The 24,178-nt window shown below is 35.2% G+C and overlaps 1 protein-coding gene and 1 long non-coding RNA gene across 2 annotated transcripts in view; both read right to left on the bottom strand.

Annotated features, from left to right (window-relative positions):
• LOC145695114 (uncharacterized) overlaps window positions 1–1,168 on the bottom strand; it is a 288,189-nt gene extending 287,021 nt beyond the window's left edge. Inside the window, exon 1 of the long non-coding RNA XR_014133113.1 lies at window positions 452–1,168. This is a non-coding gene — a long non-coding RNA (uncharacterized LOC145695114). The remainder of the gene's footprint in view (window positions 1–451) is intronic.
• Fas2 (neural cell adhesion molecule fasciclin 2) overlaps window positions 1–24,178 on the bottom strand; it is an 858,867-nt gene that overhangs the window by 775,640 nt on the left and 59,049 nt on the right. The gene's annotated exons all lie outside the window — the stretch shown is intronic.

The raw sequence follows: 24,178 nt of genomic DNA, 5'->3' as shown, positions 1-24,178 counted from the left end.
TTGAAGACATTGCCGGGAAAATGGTACAGTGAAAAATGTTGGGATGTTTTAAAATAATAATTGAGTTGCTGACCTTCAAACAGGTGCTGCTTGCATATAGAAAAAGGAAGGACGAACAAAAACTAAAAGAAATACATACACAACGAAAGTTAACGCAGGATTTAAAAAAAAAAAAGAAAGAAAAAACTTTCTTTGGGAGTAACACAACATAGACAACTTGCAAAGTTACGCGATAATGCATGCACTAAAAATGTTGTGCTGATAAACACACCACGTGAAAAATAATTTGTAGTGAACGGATCTGCCGCTCATATGCACCTGCCGGCTGACCAAGTTAACGCGCCTTTACGCACTTCGATGGCCTTGTAAAAGAAGTTATTTTTCAAATATCGAAATAAGTTTTTTCTTTCTCTTTTTTTTTTAAAGCACTGAATATCAATATTTCACCTACCTGCTGTTAGAAGAACGATGACGAAAAACGTATCCATCATTCTGATCCTGAATGATCCACTGTCTCTCCTATTTTCGGGTGGCATTTCTTGTTTGTTTTCTGGGAGAAATTATCTCTATCTTTTAAAACTGAAGTTCCCCTAAATCTTCTCACAAGAAAAAAAAAAAAAGTGTAAAAAGTTTTTCAATTCCTGTCCTTGAAAAATACCAAGCACAAACTTTAAAGTGTTAACGTTTGATATATTTTTTTCTTCTATATCTCCCCTGTTGTTTTCTTTTTTTCTTTTTGAAAATAACACAAGTTATACGACCAACACTTCAAACTCCGCCTCATACACGGAACGCTGACCGGTTCAAAATGGCATCGGCGCGGAACTACTTTCCCGAGCGCAGTCGCTTAAGATAACTTTTCTGTCTGTAACCTTACGCTGCGCAGGAAGGCAGAATCACTTGTTCATAAACAATACGATTTGTCACTGTGTGTCCTGTCTCCACACTACTACATCTCAAATATATTTTTTTAAAAAATACGTATCTTAAAGAAGGGAACCGCTGAACAACGTATTTCAATGACTTTTTCCTCTCGTTATTCCTCACGCTACAAAACCACGTTTTACTTTCGCTCGAACACTGAAGAATTCTCTGTCGACTGATGTGGGCTACCTGTTCGTTTTCTCGCGTAGTGCAGTCAGTGAAGGTCGTCGTCTGCTACTGCGACTGTCCAGCCATCTAGCGACTGGCAGTGGAAACTCCAAAGATAGCGGGATTTTCCTCTCCAGCGTGCGTAGTGGAATGGAACGGGATGGGCGAGATGAATTTAGCGCAATGTAGTAAGAATATTTCAGTGCTGGTTCTCCATTTACGCGACTTTCAAGAGGGACAGCGAAAGAAATAATTGTAAATTGCTACTTTTATTCTATTATCTTCTTTACCGCTTTCAAATTAAAAGGTTGGTTAGATTTATTCTCGTATAAGTCTTCAGATATAAATAAGTGATTTGTTTTTCAATCCTTTATAATAAAGTAATGATTGTTTACTGTGTAGAACCGTGACTAACAGTGTTTTATTTTCTTAAATCCTCGCCTCGGCATTTTAAAATTAATCGCACTCGATTAAATAGCATGATCTAGTTGACACCAAGAAGACTGAACGTTTCATTTTCCCCACCGAATTCTAAGGTTCATCACTGCAGAAATCAATATTCTCCATTGGATTCTATTTAGATTGCTTAACAGTAACATTTGTTTCCCTAAGATCGTGTTTTGCATTACCTTCCCAACGTTTTCTTAGCATACCCAAAGGAGGAGACGTGGTGGTTTAATGGTAGAACGCTCCCCTCTAGTGCTAGTGTTTTCTTGTTCGATCCAAGGCCGCGAGGATTTGCGGTGGGTAACATCGTGTCCATATAGGGTTTCTCGGGTTCACCCGTTTCCTCCCACATTAGCATTCTACCAATTATTTCATAATGACTGACTTTCATTATTCATCCGTCTTCTTTAACCTTCAGGGCATACTAATAGGATGTAAAAGTGGACATTTCATTTCATTTTCTATCTAAAGATCTTTTCCCCGTAGAAATATTGAATTATACTCGATCAACACCGGGCGCATTACCCGTACGTATGACAAGCCACACCCATCTTAACAACTTCGAATTTATTATCCGAATGACATTCGATTACCTGTAAGCTATTGCGCATTTAGTATTATGTAGCTTTCAGAATTCATCCATTTCCTCGTCTTTCGTAGACAGCAAATATTTTCTTTCTTTCTCTTTTTTTTAAACTTAAAAAAAAAGAACTTTGTCTATGTTTTTCCCTAAGCGTCAGCGACCGAATTTCGATGGACAGAAATTTTTCATTTTCGATTTACTCAAAAGATGAGATCAGACGGAACGAGACACAACTATTCCAATAGAAACTGATCCACTTTTCGAGACCAGAATAACTTCGACATTTTTTTTAGAAACAAGACAGTTCAACTCTTGTCTCCTAGGCAACTCCGTCTGAACTATGCTTTAATAGAGTTTTTCTTAGAAAGCATCTTTGATAATAATGCTGATATTAACACGATTTTTGTATTGCACAAAAATAGTAACATGCACTTTTCTAGCACTCATATATACGACTTTGTATTGTACGAAAGGATTATACACACTTTTCTACCATTCAAGTACATTTTATTCATTTATTCATTGAAGAACGAATAAGGACCTATAAGAAATAAACTTTTTTTTTTCTTTGGATTATGTATATACTCATGCCTCGTTTTAACGGACTGAAAGAGTCCATGTTCCTGATTGTCCGTAAGTTCCGATACCAAATCTCCAATGGTTAATATCCATAATTACATTACGAAACAAAGAGGAAAATTGCAGTACAGTCTGGTAATCCAAAACAATTAGTGTAATCTAGATATATTATTATAATACAGTGAATTCAACTTTTTTTTTTTAAGTTTAAAATCAGGACTTTGAGAAAAATCAGTTGCTATAGATTTTGTCCGTTGCTCCCGAAGACGAGGTGTATACGGAGGGTAATATAATTCAACCAGTACGAGCTGAAAATATCAATCGAACACTATCCGTGCAATTCTATACTTAGAACATACCCAATCTATATTCTTACCCAATAATGATACAGAAAACATTATTTTGAATGTGTTACACGTATATGCACAAGTTACTTGACTACAAGTACGAACTAAATGTGAACACAAACTTTTAAACGATTTATTAATTTCGAATTTTTAAAAAAATGATGGAGCTAAATGTCATTTTTCAGCAGCAAGGCTGTACGAATGGGGCCTAATTGTTTGAGAATCCTTCATGTTTCTACAAACAACAGTCGCAGTGACACTTATTTTTAATATAGTTCACGTACACATAATACAACATGGTTCTATCATTGCCTTTCTCGTTGCTTTAGAGGCTAGCGCGCGTAACTGTGGTGCAGAGGTCCCGGGGTTTGATTCCTGGCAGAACATTATTCAAATTTAAACACATTTTACGATGTTTTGTATTTTACCTTAATTTGTAGGTATGCGTCTCATATAGCCTCGATAGTCGTTTATTCCTTCCTCTGAAGATACAGGCAACGGCAGGGGGGACGAGAGGCTTTTAAAACAAAAGAGAAATAATGACCTGGGTGTTAAAATTGCACGCTAAACTTTAACAAATAATATCAAACAATTATTTATTACCTGACCAGGATATTAGTGCGGTTTATCGCAGAGGGCGCTGGTGTTGTATTTACATCAGTTTCTAGGTAAGCGCGGTGGGACAGGGGAACGGAGAACGTCACTCTGCAGTTCTAAAAGTTGCAGTTGCACAATATCTTGTAACTGTAAGGTTAAATCAAGTTAAGGCTCTCGATGCTTGTGTTTGTTTTAAATGTATGTTTATCGGTTGACAAATAAATTATTTTCTCGAGTTTTAGCCAAGGAAGAATTCCGATACGTTTCCACTCGAGCATGAGCGACCATTAGGGGACAGTTGCCCCCCACTTTTTTAAAGTGACCCCTAAAGTAGAAAGTTTCATTTGTAAATGTAAAGTTTTTGTATGCATTACTGATTCATAGAAAAAATGGTGCTATATAATATTTAACGTTGCGTGAGTAGGTATGAGTTATTTGTCTTCCCGTGGAGTTACGAAAGCTACGAGAATTGGGTTTTAATTCCCGCAGAAAAATGGCCAAAAAATTAAACTATTGGAGCGCAACAATACCAGCGTACTTTCATTCCTCCTTACAAGGGCTCGATATGTTAGTCAGCCGCTTTGAAACTAATTAAGAGAACATTTTGCAAAAGAAGAAAGGTCTTTCACATTTTTTTTTTTTAAATTACACAATTATCGACAGTGCCTAAAATGGCATTATTCATTACTATGATTAATATTATCTTTTCCATTTATTTGTTTTGTAAATTTGTTATTAAATAATCTGATCACGCAATTTTCCAGACAGAATTTTAAGTTGTTCATGAGCAAGGAATCAAACCTCTTCTTACATCTTCGTTGTTTAAGAGTACCTACTTGCGTTGCTCTTGCCAATTCACTTACTAAAATATGAAATACAATATACGGTATTTTAACTGGATAAGATAGTATCCTATTAGTTATACAACTTTTCTTTAAACAAAGTGTTAGAAACAACCGGGAATATTTAGATCATGTTTCCCCCGCATCACTTTTAATGTTCAGTCGCCGCCACTACACTTGAGAACTTTGGAAGTACTCTCCGTCGGTCTATTGGCTAACGCATGTGTCTTTGTTGTACGTGGTTTTGGGTTGAAATCCAAGTGAGAACCCAAAAATTAATTTTATAATCCTTTCATTAATCAACAGTCTCCTCTAGCATAAAGAGCATAATCATGGATAGTTAAACTAAAGAAATTTCATTTCAATTCTTCGAGGAAAGTTAATCTTTTCTGGGGACAAGAAGGTGAATAAGAAATTTTTCCTTCATTTTTTAAAAGGTTATGAGATTGGATAGCTTGCCTTTCGAGATATACTTGTAAAAGCTGATTACAGTGTATCTTTCTTTTAGGATTATTATCGTAATCCAGCCTTTTGGTAAATGTGGAATAAAAGTATTGCGTATGAGTAATGTAAGCGTAAGTATCATTGCTTCAACACATAACAAACTCACAACTTTTATTTATGAGTACAGAAATTCCCCTTGAACTCCCTCTGAATTTATTTGAGACTCTAGGTCTCAGGTGACATCTACTATCTGTTTTCATACACGGAATAATTTGAAACTTGGGAACCTACTCTTATCTTTGTGTCTGTAATACATAATCATTTGTCGATTGACTTCAGAGGACTGAGTTTAGCCCGTAAGCATAAGTTGTATATAGTTCAAACAGAAAATGTACGGTCTTGTTTAACAAAACCTGCCCCTTTCTCTCCTCTATCTGAAAAGCCCTGTATTGTTATCTTTAAACAGCTTTATTTTTATTTCAAGTCCAGGTATTAAAATGTGCTACGTATGGTTGCAAGAGGGTTTGTTTGTTTGTTAATACTGGACTTAGGTACCTAACATTGGCACTCATCTTCTTCATGAATTGATCTCAGAAGCGGCCGTATGATTTCCGGCCAATTGTTTCATCACCAGTATCTTTGAGCAATGAGATAACAGTGGAAGACAAACTTTGTTCTTCAAACTTGATACTTTGAAAAACTTATGCAAATGGTTTTGTTATTCAAATACATATCTATTCACTCTAATCAATTTCAGAAGTAGTATTAATTTTATAATAACATAATGCCAACATAATGCCTGTAAGAGTTAACCTGAAAATGTATTTTGTACTTCTTTTTTAATACTTAATTCATTTTTTTCTGAATTTCACTGGAGTTATAAGGAACCTTCAATTACCAGGCACCCCACTTTAAACTTTAATCACTCCCCTACAGCTCCCAATATAACATTGGGTACAATATAATATAATATAATAGTACAATACAATATAATATAATACAATATTACAATAATATAATACAATACGAAGTACAATATAATATGATATTGGCTCTTTAAATAAAGTTTTCAAAATATGGCAGAAATACTAATTTTTAGAATTACTAAACCATGCTAAATAATAACAGGTTAGATATAAGAGAAAATTATCTTTATCTACCATCTCAATCAGGGGCGGATCCAAGTCTGCTTCGGAGGCGGTTAGGAGTGTGGTGGTGAAAGATTATCAGTTTCTCTCTGACCGAACTTCTGCAGCACATCCGAAAATGATCTCAATGCAAAAGAATTTTGTTACTCAAGACACTTTCAATCGATCGGAGATCACATGGTCCAAATTGATCGCAATTTCGAAGACGTCTTATCTCAAAACTACACGATAGAACTTTGTTAAAACAATGAAAAGGCAGTTGCCAAAGTATAACTTTGATTCGCAAAGATGAACTTCAAGGTTTTGTTAATAGAAGAAGTAGGAATTCCTTATACTTGAATGCTACAAAGTTCTTAGTGTTTCTTTGTACAACACTGATGTTAGTTATTTGTAAGTTATTGCCAAATTAATATGGAGGGTGTATGTACTTTTTTGCAGTCCCTTAAAATGTTTTGGGAATAACTTCCATAAATTTTGAAACTGTTTGTCTTAACTTGAACATACGCGTAAAGTGGTTTATAACTAACAGGACAAAAAAAAAAAAAAAAAAAAAAAAAAACTGTGATAGAATATTTACAAGTAATCCAGTTAGAAACACTGTTGTTTGTATTTTAGTTCCAAAACCGACCGTCCGCACTCGTTCGCTGGTCAGGCAATAACAATAGCAATGGTTTTAATATCAATAACCATTAACAATGAATAACATAAGAAATGACTAATGTCCGGATTTTTATGTAATTACATATTTTTTCCTTCATATGTAGGTTCGTCAAATTCTTAAATGTTCGTGATTCACACCTGTAGGGTGCTTCAACTCAAATTTCATATTCATATTTTTACATATTTTGACCAATATTACATATTTCTATGGTTTCTACGTTTTTTTTTTTTACACAAAACTGTCTTAAAATTTTGCATTTACTGAAATTTTAATTAAAAAAAACTCTCCAACTGTGCAAGGCTTGCATCTAGATTCAATTTTGTCATGTCTATCTTTTCGTTTCTTTACCGAAAGATCTCTCTCTTTTTTTTTTTATTTGTCAAACCATGTTTCCCAGAATTTTCGCCGATAACAAAAGAAATATAAGAAGAAACAAGTAAAAATCCTCCCTCCGGGGTACATTAGCAGCGCCCTTTATTCTCAACTCTGGAGGAAGACAGATCACGTGCCTGACAGCAACTGGCCAGGAAATTCCTAAAATGAAGCCTATTTGATTGTTATCGGAGGTCGGACTGGAAAAAATATGAAAGCAAATCCTGCAATTCAAGTTAAAACCGTATGCTAGAGTGCTTCCAGGAATTTACTGCAAGAGTTCGTTCCAAGAAGATGGTGACAATGGCAATATCATAGCAGGTAACCTAAGTTTTCAAAGAACTTCGCTTGTTCAACTGAATGACAGGAGGACAGCACTCTAGTATTGCAGTTGCAAAACGCACGTGTTCTATATTGACCGTCAAGGTTAGAAGTGGCTCCAGTTGCCTCAACTTTATCCGCGAAATTGCGGTCGTGGGTAACTATCCATGATGCGTTTACTACGGACGGTAAAGTGGTGTTGTGCCAAGTGTGTGATATATAAAAAAAAAAAAAAAAAAAAAATTGGATGTTCAATGAAATCTCAGTTAGAACAACATGTACGAAGTGCACTCCATGCAAGAAATAAAAATTTGCGAACTACAAAAAAACAAGTACTCTTGATACAAATGCATCAAAATACTTCAGTGAGTGAGTTTTTCAAAGACTTGTGCCAAGCAATGATAGCAGCAAACATTCCTTGTAACAAAGTTTAAGTGCCAAAATACCGTGCTTTTCTGGAGAAGTACTGAGGGTGTCGAATTTTTGACGAACCCACCCTTCGAAAGTGTTATCTCGAAGTTTGTTATAGGGAAGCTATAGATACCATTAGGGCAGAAATTGGTAGTTCCTATATTTGGATTTCTGTGGACAGATGTTTTGGGACGTTATGTAGCAAATTTAGTGATTGGAAAGTTAAGTGAAGATGCTCCATCTAAATCCTATCTTATTGCGAGTAAATTTCTGGAACGCACGAATCATTCCACGATTGCTCGCTTTGTAAACGATGGTCTTAAAGTGTTGTGGCCGGGAGGAGTTCAGGAAGAAGAAGTCTTTGTTCTCTATACAGACAGTGCAGCGTACATGTTAAAAGCGGCTAGAGCACTTACAGTTTTTTACTCTCACTTAATTCATTTCACCTCTACGGCCCATGCTCTTCAGCGTGTTGCTGAAGAGGTGAGAGACAACTTTTGCGAAGTAAAGCAACTAGTTTCTTCCACAAAAAAATGTTTGTTAAGGCACCACAACGTGTTCAAGTTTACAGAGATCAACTGTCAGACGTTCCACTTCCTCCGGAGCTTGTGCTAACGCGATGGGGCACTTGGATACAGGAAGTACATTTCTACAACGAACATTTTCAAAAAATTAAGCCTGTTGTTCATTCATTTCCACCAGAGTCTACTGTGTCAATTGACATTGCTCAGAAACTGTTTAATGACTCAAAAGTAGTGTGTGATATCGCATACATAGACAGCAATTTTGATTGGCTACCTACTAGCATTAAAAAGCTAGAGACTGTTGAGCGACCTCTTCCGAAATCCATGGAAATCATAGGGGATGCAAAGAGGCTGCTGCAAGGTGTGTGTGGACATGTAGGAGAAAAAAGTTCGAAAGAAACTAAATGCAGTGCTGGAAAGAAACCCGGGTTACGACAGCCTATTGGCAGTGTGTGAGATTCTCAGTGGTGAAACAAGAACCTTCCTGAAGATATTTCCTCCAACTACATAACCCTGTTAAAATACGCTCCTGTTACCTCATGTGATGTGGAGAGATCATTCTCTGCATGCAAGAACATTTTATCCGATCGCCGATAAAATTTTACTTCTGATCATTTAGAAATGTACCTTGTAACCCATTGTGCAACAACACACAGTTGAACTGCAAACATATCTTTTGTAAGTACTTTATTTCAAATTAAAAATGTTCATTAGTGGAAATATTCTTCAATCTTAGTTCAGCTGGTATTGTTTAAAAGATATAGGACTGCTTTTCCCTGCATGAAATAAATATATATATAAAACAATACATTTCGTCTTAAGTTGCTTTTAGTATTTAAATTTGTATATTGCGTATAATTCATTTCAAGACTGGGCTGTGGTGACGGATGCGCATTTAGTGTAAAAGGTTCTAGATTTGAAACGGGACCACACCACACCACATGAGATTTCTCACGTAAAAATGCCGTATGCATTGCTTTTCTCGGGGCTTTCATGTTTCTCTCTAGCCGATTCACATCTTCCTTCATTCGCGTCTAATTTTTATTATCCTGCAATCAGTCACGTCAGTGACATATGGGTGTCTCAGCTGTTCAAGCATTTCACTTCATTGGGGACTTGCATTAAGCAGGATAAAGTGTAGTAGATTTTCCTTTTTATTTTCATAATTCGTTTAAATATTGCATACTCATACGCGTGTTAATATTACGTTTTCATAAATATGTAACATATGTAATATTACATACTCCTATATAATATTTCATATTTCTTACATTTTAAAGCGATTTTTGTTACATTTATGTACATATTTAGGGGGTTGATACTACATAAAAATACGGACTCTAGAAATAACTGTAGTAAGTTTTGTATTGGTAGATGGAATAGATATGAGGGGAAAACTTGTATACCAACACACACTTTACCCTCATACCTATTCTGTCTATCAATACAAAACTTGGTACACACATTTTCTACCCGCTATAGTATTTTTCGAGATACATTTGGATTGTGTGCTTTTACCTGGGGGCACTCCAGAAGGGTCCAAAGTTGATGGGAAAGATTTCCGGAGGGAATTTTCCAGACATTCTCACAATTTTCCCTGTTCAAATACGTTATGGACCCCAATACATAGCACCTCTGGAAGGCTTGTTTCATGCTGAAGAGAATGGACTATAAACCATAACTTTCCAATGAACAGTGTTGATACAATAGTTATTTCACTGCGAGTCTACGATTTTCTTTATACTAACAGGGTTAATAAGCCCCAGGGGTTTACTCCGTTGTCCATAGCACCTAATTTTTTGTGCATAAACATATCTTTGTTATGCTTATCGAATGGGCTAGGTTTGATTTGAATGTCCGGATGACAGATTCATGTCCGTTTCTTGTCAGTTTATTTCCGACATTCTTTTCCATCCTAACATTTCGATACCTATACATTCGTAATTTTTTTTTAAAAAAAAGTAATGTTAGGTTTATTCTGTGAAATTATATTTAACAAAATATCTCTTCAAAGAATTTAATCATTGCTTTTATTTGTAATTGAAAAGCGTATGTAGTTTTTTTGTAATTTTGTTTTTGTAACTTATTTACAATAAAGTTCATTAAGAGAATTTTAGATCTATTAACAACAATATCTGTTTGTATGAAAGATTCATTTTTGCTAATATTAATACGAAGTGATCTTGTTTTTATTAATGGCTAATAATTTGATCGCTATGTATTATAAAACTAAATTAAATTATTTTTAAAAACTGACATACAATAATATTTAAAATAGTATTTACACGATGCTTCTACAATCGTTTTTAAAACTTTTTTGTTTGTTTGTTGTTTTATTGTGCAACCCATCTCGGAAGAAAAATATATAACCAAGTAAATCTAACATGAAGTAGGAATAATATTTAAACATGTATCTTGTAATAACTGCACGTTTGTTAACGCACATTTTAAAAATGACTAAAAATGACCGATAAAAATGACTTATTTTGTATTACAAAATAACAGGAAATCCGCAAAAGGTTTAGGCCTTATTTGTTCTCTTCTTTAATTACGTTACAAGTTACAATAGTAATAAATATATATCCTTTGAATAAAGGTAACTTGCTTAACTCAAATTTAAGTTGCAGAAAGTCTAGTCTAACAATTAGCATGCAGCGTCTCTTGTGTAAACACGCGAATAACGGCTTAAACATAGTATTCAACCACATTGCCTGGGCAAAGGAAGTAATTTTTAAAAAGTCAGTCTATGGGAAGATAAACATTGGGTTGGAGCGAATAAAATGCCCAGTTTTGATGTTCACATGAAGCCAATCTCAGTAAAACAGCACGAGATGGTGTAAGATCACGCCTCTAACATCACACACTCAGTACACCTCCAGCAAAAAGGCCTAGGAACCCAGGCATCAGAAGGCAGCGAGTTGTTGAACAGAGTCTTATGAAAGTTTAGTTGACGGGCGCACAGATCATCATTCTAGGTCGACCCTTATAGTATGTAGGCCGTTCCTTATTACACTAACTCACTTCCAAGAAAGCTGGATTACTGGACTACGACACCGGCAATGGTTTTATCTCTCTTCTACATTCAACCATATAGGCCTATAATACTATTGAATGACATCACAATGCAATGGTAACCAATCAGGGAGGTCAATATCGTCTGTTAGAAGATGAGAAACGTTTAAATATGTTGAAAGACTTGAGGATCAGTAAAACAAGAGTAACGTTATCTTGATTTATTGTGTCATTTAAAGTATTTATAATAATAATAATAATAATAATAATAATAATAATAATAATAATAATAATAATAATAATAATAATAATAATAATAATAATAATAATAATTATTATTATTATTATTATTATTATTATTATTATCTATATATTAAAATGCTAGGTTTATATATTTGTCCCCAATCCTTTTGAAAATGAGATCTCGAAAACCACACGTGTTAAAAACTGTAATTGTGTAGATTGTCCAGTTTTCGCTGGTCGATTCCAAATTTTATTTAGATTGTCCAGTTCTCATTCAAATTTTCAAAAACCGTGTCGGTACTACATGAGCTCCTCCGTGGCTAAGCGGTTAGCGTACGCGCCTTTGGCGTGGGAGACACGGGTTCGATTCCCGGCGGGAGCTCATGTAGTTCGGATTCCACGTTAATCAGTAGGTCCACTTCTCATATAGCCTCGCTGCTGAACGGGACGTTAAACTCAAAATCAACTCAACTCAACATTTTAAGGGTCATTTTGAGCCTATAAGATTAAAATTGTTCCAGGTCGAAACTATGGTGTTAGGCAACCAGTAGAGAAGTTACATACGGCGGGTTGACGAACATTGCAGGCGTTTTATTTAAATCCGAATGGCAAAACCTATTGCATGCTGGCAACTTCCAAGGCTTCAAGAGACGCAATGAGGCGTATCGGACGGATATAGATTTATTAGAAAAAATATTTCCACTTGATATCGTGTTACTTCTACAAATTTGCTACAAACTCATTCCAACATCTATACATAGCAATTCACTTCCTTTGTGAGTCTAATATCCTTTACTTGTGTGAGCAAGGAGACATGCACAGTGGGAAGGAGAGTCATGGTCATAACAAAACGATGCGCTGAGTAGACAGCGCAGGTTCGGCTAGTTATTATATTATTATTATTATTATTGTTATTATTATTATTATTATTATTATTATTATTATTATTATTATTATTATTATTATTATTATAGTGTAGAATAAATAATTTACACTATCACATTTTAGTGATTGGTGATTATAATGTATCGAAAGTGGATTGGGCTAAGAAACAATTCTTAACAGATATTCATTATTATTCTAAATGTAAAACCAAAATTTTATTATTATTCCTAGATGATCTTAATGTAGAGTATAATGTGTCTGACAGTGAGTTAGACTTGGTAATATCTAATTTTAATTTATATGTTTCTAGGAATGTACAACCAATTGTCGTACCTGATTGCTTTCATTACCCCATTGAAATTAAGTTCTATTTTAAGACTTCAATTGTTATTAATCCTCTGCATTATGTTTTTCATAAGGGCGATTACTTAGCCCTATATTGAGAACTTCTTGAAGCTGATTGGACTAATATTTTGTTGAATTCAGATCTTATTTCTGGTGTCATTGCTGTAGAAAAATATAAAACCCAATATGGAAAAGAATATACATTTAAATAGATCTAAATCTAGGAAATATCCTTTTTGGTATTCCAAGAATTTGATCTCATTAATCAAAGCCAAAGAAAATACTCACAAGAGATTTAAACTTACTGGCTTAAATGAAGATTATAATGTCTTTGCCCACAATTTAAAGATAAACTACGGTTGGAAAAGCTTGCATATATACATAATATGGAGAATGCTTTAAAGGATGCACCCCAGAAATTTCGGAAATTTGTTAGCAAAAACAAAGGCCATATAAACCAAGCCTCTGGGTTTATGGTTGATGATGCTTATGTATCTAATCCTAAAACTTTGGCTAATTCATGGGCTCAACTATTTGAGTCTATATATTAAAAGCGTCCTTCTCTTCATAATATTGATTTATCAAATTTAGCTGGTAATAAATCCTTTTATCCTATTATCACAACGAGCAAGTGACTAAGGCCATAAACAGTCTCAATACCAACTCTTCCTGTGGTATAAATGGTATACCTGTTTTTATACTGAAAGGCATTGTGTCCATCATTGCTCCTGTTTTGACATCCTTTTTTAACTAGAGTTTGTTTTCTTCTGTTTAACCTGATCATTGGAAAACGGTTTTTGTTGTTCCTATTCCTAAAACCGATGGAAAAAATCTGTCTGACTTTAGACCAATTTCTCTGCTGAGTATTATACGTAAAGTTTTTGATAAATTGATTTATAATTATTTGTAGAATCATGTTTGTCCTAACATCACTATATATCAACATGGTTTTATGAAAAATAGATCAACCACAACTAACTTGACATGTTTTATGGCGGATGTTCTTCCTAATCTTAAGAGTAATGGGCAGACTGATGTAATCTACTTTGATTTTTCTAAAGCCTTTGATAAGCATGACATCTTGATGTATAAATTGAAATCCTATAACCTTTCTATTTTGTTTATTGCTTTGTTAGCATCATATCTGTCTCAAAGAAAGATTGTTGTTAGGTATAAAGGTAGTCTTTCTGATGTATACAACATTTACGCCTGTGATCCTCAAGGATCAAATCTGGGACACTTCTGTTCCTTATGTTTATTAATGATATAATTAAAACGTAGATTGTAAATGCTTAATGTTTGAAGCTGACTTGAAAATCTATAAGACCATTGTAAATTTGGATGGTTGTTTGTTGGTTCAAAACAATGTTAATAAAATACTACTCTGGTCTAAAAATAATGCATTACCTTTAAATTGCAAGAAAACTCATTCAATGAGTTTCACGAACAAAACAAATCCAATCTACTTTACTTATAATATGAATGATACTTCAATCAGAATTGTAGAGACTATTAGAGATTTAGGCATTGTTCTTGACAGTAACTCACTTTTTAAGGAACATGTTGAGAATATAACTTCTAAAGCTAGGAATCTTGGCATTCTGAAATGGATGTCCAAAGACTTCAATTCTGTCAAAACCTGCCTTATTCTCTATTATTCTAATGTCAGAAGTCATCTGGAATATTGCTCAAATATATGGAACAGAAGTACATATTATACTTGAATACGTTGGAGACGATTCAAAATCTTTTTCTTGACTGGCTACGTTAGAAATTTAAGTGTTATAAAGGTATGTCTTTAGATGAAATTAGATAATCACTGGGTATGCTGAAGTGTCTGAAAGAAGGATTATTGCTGATATTAGAATGTTGCACTCAATTCTTCATGGTAATTTGAATTTATTGTTAATGGTAACTCTGCATGCAACTAACTATTATACAAGAAATCCCAAAATTTTTAGACCCATTCACTGGCTCAATGATGTACCCATATATAAAACTGTCAGTGACCAATGATCTTGCTAATATTATTGATATTTTTGAACACAATTTCAGCTTATTATATTGTATACTTATTTTATAAGCAGCTGCGAGTATTACCTTCTTTTATGTATGATTTGTTATATATATAATTATGTATCTTTGTTTGTGTGCGTGTGTTAATTGTACTCAATTTTATATTATGTATATTTTCACCATTTGAATGCTTTTTTTTTTTTTTTACTTTATGGAAATTGTAATTGTACAGATTAGTCTGTAATTTCCAGTATGCAATAAAATTATTATTATTATTATTATTATTATTATTATTATTATTATTATTATTATTATTATTATTATTATTATTATTGTAGCTTTTTGGAACTAACCCACAGAAAAATGGCCAAAATTTAATATTTTTTTGGGGGGGGGGGCTCTAAATTCTCCATGTTATTTAAATGGACCTTTTTTGAACCTATAATCTCATATTTTAGATACTTGGAATTGGGATAAAAACTTGAAATTCGGTATGCTTGTGCGTTTTCGTTAGCGTTATCTAAGTAAATCCAAAAATGAAAATTTCTAACTATAGAGTGGTTTTATGAGGAACTGAAAAATCTTTCCCATGTTATTTACATGGGACATCTTCTACACTCCAAAATGTTTAGGCAGTTCTGGCAGAATTAGAACGATGAAATTTAACATGATTGTAGTCTTCCAGGACTAATCGAAAGGAAAATTGCCAAAAGTGAATATATTTAGATTTTAAGGGGTCTAAGGGGGAGATAAAAGAAAGAAATTCCCATGTTGCTTAAATGGGCGTTTTCTCGGGATACAAAATCTTATCTTCTAGATAGTTGAAATACGAAAATAAGCTTGAAATTTGGTAGAATTGTGGGTTTAAGAGGTGCGAGGCCGTAAAGACTGAACAAACGCGGGGTCAGAGGGCAAAGCTCCCACCTGGGACAAATTCAGGAAATGTTAAGAGCAAATGCACGAAATTCATTCTTGATGCAAAGGCTGATACATAAGAGAGGCTGTTGGTCGAGGAAACGCGAAGTTTTGGGGGGGGGGAGGGGGAAGGTCCGAGCCTCCAGCTTGCCAGATAAGCCCATTCAAGAAGCAGATATCGCCATTTAGTGACATACCGAAAGCTGATTTTGGAAATACAAATAACGAGAATATCACGCCAGTTTTTCTTCAATCCTGAGACAGAGCAATAATGAGAGGAGTGGATATAGATTTCATAAATCGAATTAAAATTCTACTTGAGGTGATACCAAGTAGACATAAAATACTTAATGATAATACTTGTATTTTCTACAAACAAACTAAAAAAGTTTAAACACTGTGATTGGCACCGAATGATACATATTGTTCATAGAATTTTGGATAAGGGTTCAACAATGATCAAACATACACAATTATCAATTTAAAGTTTTCTGAGGGAGCGGCCAAAGCTCATACAAAATACTTCCAATAGTACCGGGAGGATTTCGAGAGAAAGTAAAGAATTTCTTGCAATATAGATCTGCTAAAGAGAGTTATTACTTAGCTCTGAACCGTTAATTTCGTGTCAGACTCAGTAGATTTTTTTTTTTGAAAGGGAAGAGTTTCTAAAATAAACCTTAAAATTTATTTTGACGAAACAATGAGATATCCTCAGGGAGAAGAAACTCCAACCCAAATGCCAAAAGAGAAGTCATTTATAACTTCTGGTGAAGGTGGTTGGTATAGAACTATATATAATTACACATAAAGTACTTTCAAATACATTTTTATACTATCATTATACTTTAGAATACATTCTTCTAATTGTTCATTTTCAACGGAAAACAATTGAACAGTTTATTTATAAAGGCAGTTCTGTCGCTTTTCCTGGAGGTCTGTATTCCATTGGCCCTCACATCGTGAGTTGAATGCGAATGGAGATAAGACGAAGGCCAATCGTTGGTGTAAGTATATCCAACATACTACCTGGTTGTAGTAGCTCAGTTACACCGTGAACTTGAGTAAGGACAGATTGAACATGGGACCTCCACAGAGCATCATAAGAGCGTGTATGCTGTACGAGTTCAAACTGGGGTCAAACGCCGCTGTAACGGGACGGAAAATATGCCAAACCTTTGGTAAGGGTGTCGTGACTACGCGGACATTGCAGCGGTGGCTTAACAAGTTTAAGGACAGTGACGAAATACTAAAAGACGCACCACGTGCCGGAAGACCAACACATGTACAAAATGAAGATCTTCAAGCAGCAATTGAGGTGAACAGTGGCCAGACATGTGAGGAACTGGGTCTACAATTCAGTGTGAGAGGACAAACCATTCGGCAGCACCTCCATCAACTTGGGAAGCACTACAAGTTGGTTCGATGGGTCCCACATAATTTGACTCCGGACCAGAAGGCAACTCGAGCAGACATCTGTAGTTCTTTGCTGTTTCGTCTGAGGATGGAGCCATTTCTGGACAGGGTGTTGACATGTGATGAGAAGTGAGTCCTGTACGAAGCTCCACGGCTCCGTCATCATTGGTTAGTATCCCATGAACCGGTTCCGAAACAGCCGAAACCAGTACTGCACCAGAAGAACTTCCTCCTATGAGTTTGGTATACTGCTCACGGGATCGTGCATCGGGAGCTGCTACCAGCTGGTCAGAGCATCAATATAACTGTGTACTTCAGAAATTGAGCAGAGTTCAAGAAAACTCAAAACTCTGGAGCCAGCACTTCTGAATTGCAAAGAATTTACCTGTTACAGTACATCGCTAAGGCCTACGTGACTAGGATGTCCCGGGACACCAATCTACCCCTTGGATGGGAAACACTTTTACATCCGCCACACTCTCCGGACATTGCACCGTCCGATTATCACCTATTTCATTCCTTTGACAATAACCTTAGAGAACGCCAGTTGAAATCCCTAGTAGAGTTTTAAAATGCACCTAATACCTTCTTCGCTTCACAGAGCACCAAGTTCTACTGCGATGGAATCCATGGCCTTTCAGAAAATTGGCATAAGGTTGTCGATGCTGATGGGGACTATTTTTGATCTTCCAGGTACGTCTTAGGTGACATATCGATGTTCGAAGGTGTTGGGTGAAAAAGCGATAGAACTTTCTTGGTTACCTTCATAATACTAACACTAAGATGTCACATTCTAACCTTCAAAATATCTCAAAGTTCATAAAGTAAACCGTTTCTAGACGTTCTCGGGTTAAATAAATAAATTTAGGCAACTTTTCGACCAAATACTACATTTGCTGCTGTGATCTACAAATCCCGCTGGAGATGGACAAGAGCAAGGAAGTTGAGAGGGAAAAATGAGGTGGTGAAGGGATCTATTCTTTTACATAATATAGGTATATTGATGCACTCATCTTAAATTTTGGGAAGAGTACATTGGAAACTTTCCTAAGTTTGGAAATCATCAAGAAGCAATATTTGGTAGATATTTCCTAGGACTCGAATATATACTTCTGTAAATTCGGTTGGTCCTACTTGTCCCCTTCTATGAGTAATAAAAATGTCAAAAATGTAAGTAACTAATACATAGTTGCCATGTGTTTCTACATGATTAACCCTAGGAACACCAAGGTATTTTTGGGTTACATGAAACACCAAGGGAAGGGGACTCTGAGGCCCACAACTTAAAAGTAATTATTTCTCACGGAATATAATTCATCTTGTCCGATATGAATTTGGAATGTCCAAGACATCATATATTTTTATTCTATATTATTACTAGGTTTCTAAGTACAATGTTGCCAACTATGTAACTATGACATATTTATTTTGTTTCTATAGAAAAACAATCATACAGATCAATAGTAAAGGGGGCTTCTAATCGCATTCGGTGGTACAGTAGATTGGGTGAAATTTGGAAGAGTGGGGTATACTTCAGTATTCCAATGAATTCATGGTTATACTTTATATTTTCCATCCCGGTTATCCTTGACATGAAGAAATTCTTTCAAATTTTGTTTCCGCGAATAGATAGACAGCGTGAGGGACCTTCATTGGGCACAATAGGGGATGTCACCAGAGAAGCAATGTTGCTAACCCAACATAAGGTTACATTTTTTCTATTAGCACATCATCAGGTTTTTACACGTACGGAATTAGGCACGTAGCCAAGGAGGGGGGCCGGGAGGTTCGGACCCCCCCCCTTCGAGACCAGAAACGAATAACATTAAGGAAGAATGAAACAAAATGAAATGAGAAAAAGAAGGATCAGCGTTAAAAATAATAAAAAAAAAATTACGGGAAGCTTTTGGTTACTCTTTCTTATGAGGAGATTTGTATTACTAGCAATACATGGTGGCGAGGTGTGCGAGATATCTTGGAAGAGTCATGAAATTTGAAATTTCTAGAAAAGTTACAGAATTTTCAGAATTTCTGCTACTAGTCAGGGAGATTTCAAGCTTCCGAAAGCATAGTGCCGTTGAGTAACAGCGTGGACATTTTTATCATAATTTTTCGTCATCGCATCCTTGCAGTATCAAACATGTTATTTCAAAAACAATTTTCTACTATTCCTTTAACCTGTCATTTGGAACCGACAGTAGTTGACGGAATAATAAAAACAAAAAATTATATGGAAAAAGAGTTCTATTAGCATTTGATTCAACAGAGAAAGGAACGCAGATATTGTAAAATATTTTAAAGACATTATTGAGTATGTACTTTTTATAATATTGAATATGTACTTTTCGTAATAGTTGAGATCATAATGAGAGGAAAATTGTTATATTTGAATGAACAAAGAAAGAAACGTAAATATTGTAAAATCTTTTTCAATACTTTTTTTAAAATTTTTTTATTACTCGTGATTTCTTCATAGTGTGTTATTAAAATACTTATCAACATATCCTCATTTTATTGTCCTAACAAACCAATATATGTTGATACTAAAGTAGTTTACATTGATCAAGCTCCTGAGCTTTCAGAATTTCATATCACGCCCCCCCCCCTCCGTTACGAAATCCTGGCTAAACAAACCAACATATATTCCAGTAAAATAGGTTAGAATGATCGAGCCCCTGGTGTGATGATCACAGTGTTTCATGTCACGCCCCCCCCATCACGAAATCCTGGCTACGTGCCTGATGGAATGCACATGTAAAACGTAAGCAAACGAGTTACCACTTGTCTGTCAGTTTTGCAAACTAACACCACTACAGAACCATGAATATTAAAGGTATTCAGTGCAAGAAGCGTACCATTGCTTCCAATTGTTCCATTTGCATTATCAAATAAAATGTTCAAATTACTGTCTTCTGAATCAAAATCTGACAGGTTTATTTCGATTTTGCTATCTTCGAGCTCACTACCTTCTATGTCAGGTTCATTTAAAAGTTCTTGAAGTTCTTTCTCAATTGAACATTGGCAAAGAGCATGATTTGCCATTGTTCCAATGCTGCTGCAGATTCCCACATACAATTATAGAATAACAAACTGACAGTTTTCTCTCAAATATACGTCTTTAGTCAGTGTTGCAGGCAGGTGAACTATAAAAATATATATCCTACTATTAAAAATACTTGATAACACTAGAGTTGCAGCAGCATAGCTAGTTCTTTCCTATCACTATTGAAACTTAATTATCTCTCTCTTTATATATGTGTCTCTCTCTTTATGGGTCGAAAAAGATCTCCTTTCAGAGCTATGAACCGCCGAATATTGCTTGCACTCTATATATATACAGTGCCGGATTTAGGAGGGTGCACCGAACTCCGAAACTTTCTGCTGTCATGTGTCCGTTTGAGGCTTAAAAGAAAGCTCAGTTTTGCAAAAGCAATAGTTTAAGTCGATTTTCTGAAGGTTGAAGGAAAAGGATTCACTGAACAAAGAAATATTTCTCATTCACATCACAGATGCCTAAATGAATTCAAAAACTTAAAAATGTACATCAAATGTAGTGGTAGCTATCCGTGCACCCCTTGCAAGAAATCCTGGATCCGGCACTGTATATTTTATATAAACCTCAATATACTGTATTATATATGTATGCGTATTATTGGTAGCGTTAGTAGCAGTGGCGGCGTAAGGGCGGGGCGAGCGGTGCCCCCGCCCCGGGCCCCACATTGTGGGGGCCCCCGACGATAGGTAAAAAAATAACTACGAAGAAATCTTTTTAGCATGAGCCGTAGAAGGGCCGCCAAGGTTTATAATCCATACCTTCCCTAAATGTAAACGCAATTAATTGCCAATCAATATTACACCAAATAACGCATGAAACAACACAAATATCTCTCTAATAAAGCTAATCAATGCTGGATTTTCGTATAAGCTGAAAGCTTCGGGCCTCACTTTCTTGGGGACCCGAAAGGAACTTAAGGAGAAAACTGAATGTAGATTAAAAATAAATAAAATAAAAGTTTCAATATCCTGGAGACTCCCAAAGAAATTTAAAGGAGAAAGCTCTGAATATAGGTGAAAAATAAAGTAAAGGTTTCATACCCTTGGGGGCCCAAAAAGAATTTTAAAGGAAAAGGCTGAATGCAGGTAGAAAAATAAAACAAACGTTTCAATTTCTTGAGGCCTCCAGGAAAATTAAAGAAAAATTTGAATATAGGAGAAAAATAATAAAATAAAAGTTTCACTCTCTTGGGGCCCCAAAGAAACTTAAAGGAAACAATGTATGTGTATTAAAATACGAATAAAATAAAAGTTTCACTCTGTTCAATAACCTCAGAGAAATTTAAAGGAAAAAGCTGAGTGTGGATTAAAATATAATATAAGAAAGTCAAAGTATATTGTGTTGTTTACATTGTAAGGTTTACGATGCAGGTAATGAGGCCCCGTCTGCTAGCCTGCTTCCTAAAATATCACTGTTTATTTATTTATTCATATATCAGTTCAATAGAAGGGTAGAAAGAAGGGATCAACGTACATATTGCTTTATTAGGGTACTAGCATTATGTTGCTAACTAAAAGCTCTTTGGTGCAGACGCTATAGTCGCTGATTCACTTCTGTCTTTTTTCTTCTTCTTTTGTCCTTTACAAGTCGAATTTTCGGCGACCGAAACCCTTTTGCATAGCTGTTTTCCCCATTTCTGCTCTTTCTTTTTGGCGTATGAATTTACATTTCAGCCCACAAATTTAGAGTGAAGAAAATGTTCAATAAGAAAACAAGAGTTCCAACTTTCATACGGAATATAAGTCCTTTGACCATTTTCGTTCCTCGTAACAGTAAGTCATTGAACCTTGTGGCTTACATGCTGTGCACGTTAACGTTCTGGCGGTCACTTTGTTTGGAGCAATGATAAGTTTGTTGGTATTCTTCTCTAGATCTACTCACCAATGGAATGTGCTGTAAAATCATATAAAGATTGGTCTGAAACATGAAACTGACACTAGATGGAGTTCAAAAGCAGAAGCTTTAAAGGCACTTTCTAGTCAATTGGATGAAGTAATTAATCTGTTGGAAGATCTAGTGACACTTCGATTGAAACGCTTGATATTAGAGATGATGCTGGTCTTCTTCTTGCAAGCCTCCAGTCATTTAACTTCATCGCTTTACTATATTTCTGGTCTGCAGATCTCTCATACATTGATCGGATCCAAAAATGCCTTCAATCTCAGGATATGAGTTTCAATCAAACCCTTATTCAGTTACAGAGCCTGGTTGACACCATTGATACTTGGAGACTTGAGCTGGGCAAGGAAATCTTATCCGCAGCCGAAGGAAGTTGCAGGGCATGGAACATAACTGTGGGTATACACAGTAGAAGAAGGAGATGCATGCCTGGAGAAGCAAAGAATGAAGCTCTGACTGCACATTCCGAAGTGAAGCGCTCTATGAATGAAATTCTAGATGAGATGAGACAACAATTGTAGGATCATTTTACTCAGATGCATGAAATGAAAGATAGATTTGTATTCCTGTGTTCTATGGCCAACTTTGTGCAACGGCTAAATGATGAGAGCAAGGAAAGGCTAAAACCATGTTGCTATGATTTGGCTTTGTTCTATCCGAATGACCTGGATGGCTTAAAATTATTTCAGGATTGTAAGGATATAATCCGTTCACTAAGGTGTACTCAGAAAGCTAAAGAACACTTTGATTTTTCCCCACAAGGCATACTGAAATATGTATCTTCAATGGGGATTGAAATTTACTAAAGATTGGCAACCGTTCTTCAGATTTTGACAACATTGCCTGTATCTGTCGTATCATGTGAAAGGTCTTTCAGCAAAATGAAATTGATAAAACCATACTTCGTTCCATAATGAGTCAAGAAAGATTCACGAATCTAGCCATTCTTTCTATCAAAAATGAAATAGCATCCACTTTGGATTGAATTTTTGCTATAATATATTGTAACACTAAGTACGTTAGTAAGTGGTAATGGAAATAGTCATAAGTGACAGAATATAAACATAACTGAACTATTAAATACAAAATAATATAATCATAAAACAAGTGTGAAATCTGGAAACAATAGTAAAAAGGACAGGCAAGAGAGAAATATTCTAGTGCTTAACTATTCATTGATACTTCGGCAAAAGCAGTGGGATTAAATAGACCGTACATTATCAAAGGAGAGAAACCTAGTAAAAGATGAATGAAGAAGACACGCAGGGGAGAAATCTATTCTATCCATTATTTACGGATAGTTCGGTAAAGAAAAAAACAGTATTTTGAGTATTGTGTATGATCACTGGAGAGAAACCGAATGTCAAAGTGAATGGGGCTAATTGTAGAAGAAAAATCTAATCAAATAAAATCCATCTAGCGTAAATTCAGATAGGAGGAAACAAACTATGAATATACAATCATATGAGAAATTGTACAGGAGAAACACCAAAGGCGAGAACCGAACAAAAATATTCTAGAAAACATAGAGCTTACATTCAGAAATCGCATCGGTTATATTATTATTTGCAATTTTTGCAATATCAGCTCATTGTTACGTTCCGTACGTAAATTTGACTCTAAATGTATTGTTAGGAGCATTACTTCTACTATTCAATCTAATTATAGTACGCGTTGATACTAGGCTAATATAGGTGTACGATTATGTTTGTTCTTAAGACTATGCTATTTTTGTCGTGGGTTATAGTTTCCGGTACACTTGTATTCCTAATCCTTTTTCTATCGTGTCCTTTGTTTGAAAATGAATAAAAAAGAAAAAAAAATGCAATGATAGCCTGGTCGTTTTATTTTTAGATACCAACCTGGAGGCGGTTCTAAGCATTTGAAAAATAGACAGGGGTTCTGAATGTCACCCCGATTTGTTTAATATATCCCAGATTAAAATGATCTAAACACACACACCAACTGGAAAGGTGAAGGAGTATACAGAAAAATGGTTATGTAATGAATGTCAAACGTAGAAGTGT

This window comes from Thermobia domestica, chromosome 9 (assembly GCF_964235325.1).
Source record: "Thermobia domestica chromosome 9, izTheDome1.hap1.1, whole genome shotgun sequence".
Lineage (NCBI taxonomy): Eukaryota > Metazoa > Arthropoda > Insecta > Zygentoma > Lepismatidae > Thermobia > Thermobia domestica.
The sequence above is the reverse complement of the archived record's forward strand: the minus strand, read 5'-3'. Positions and strand labels throughout refer to the sequence as shown.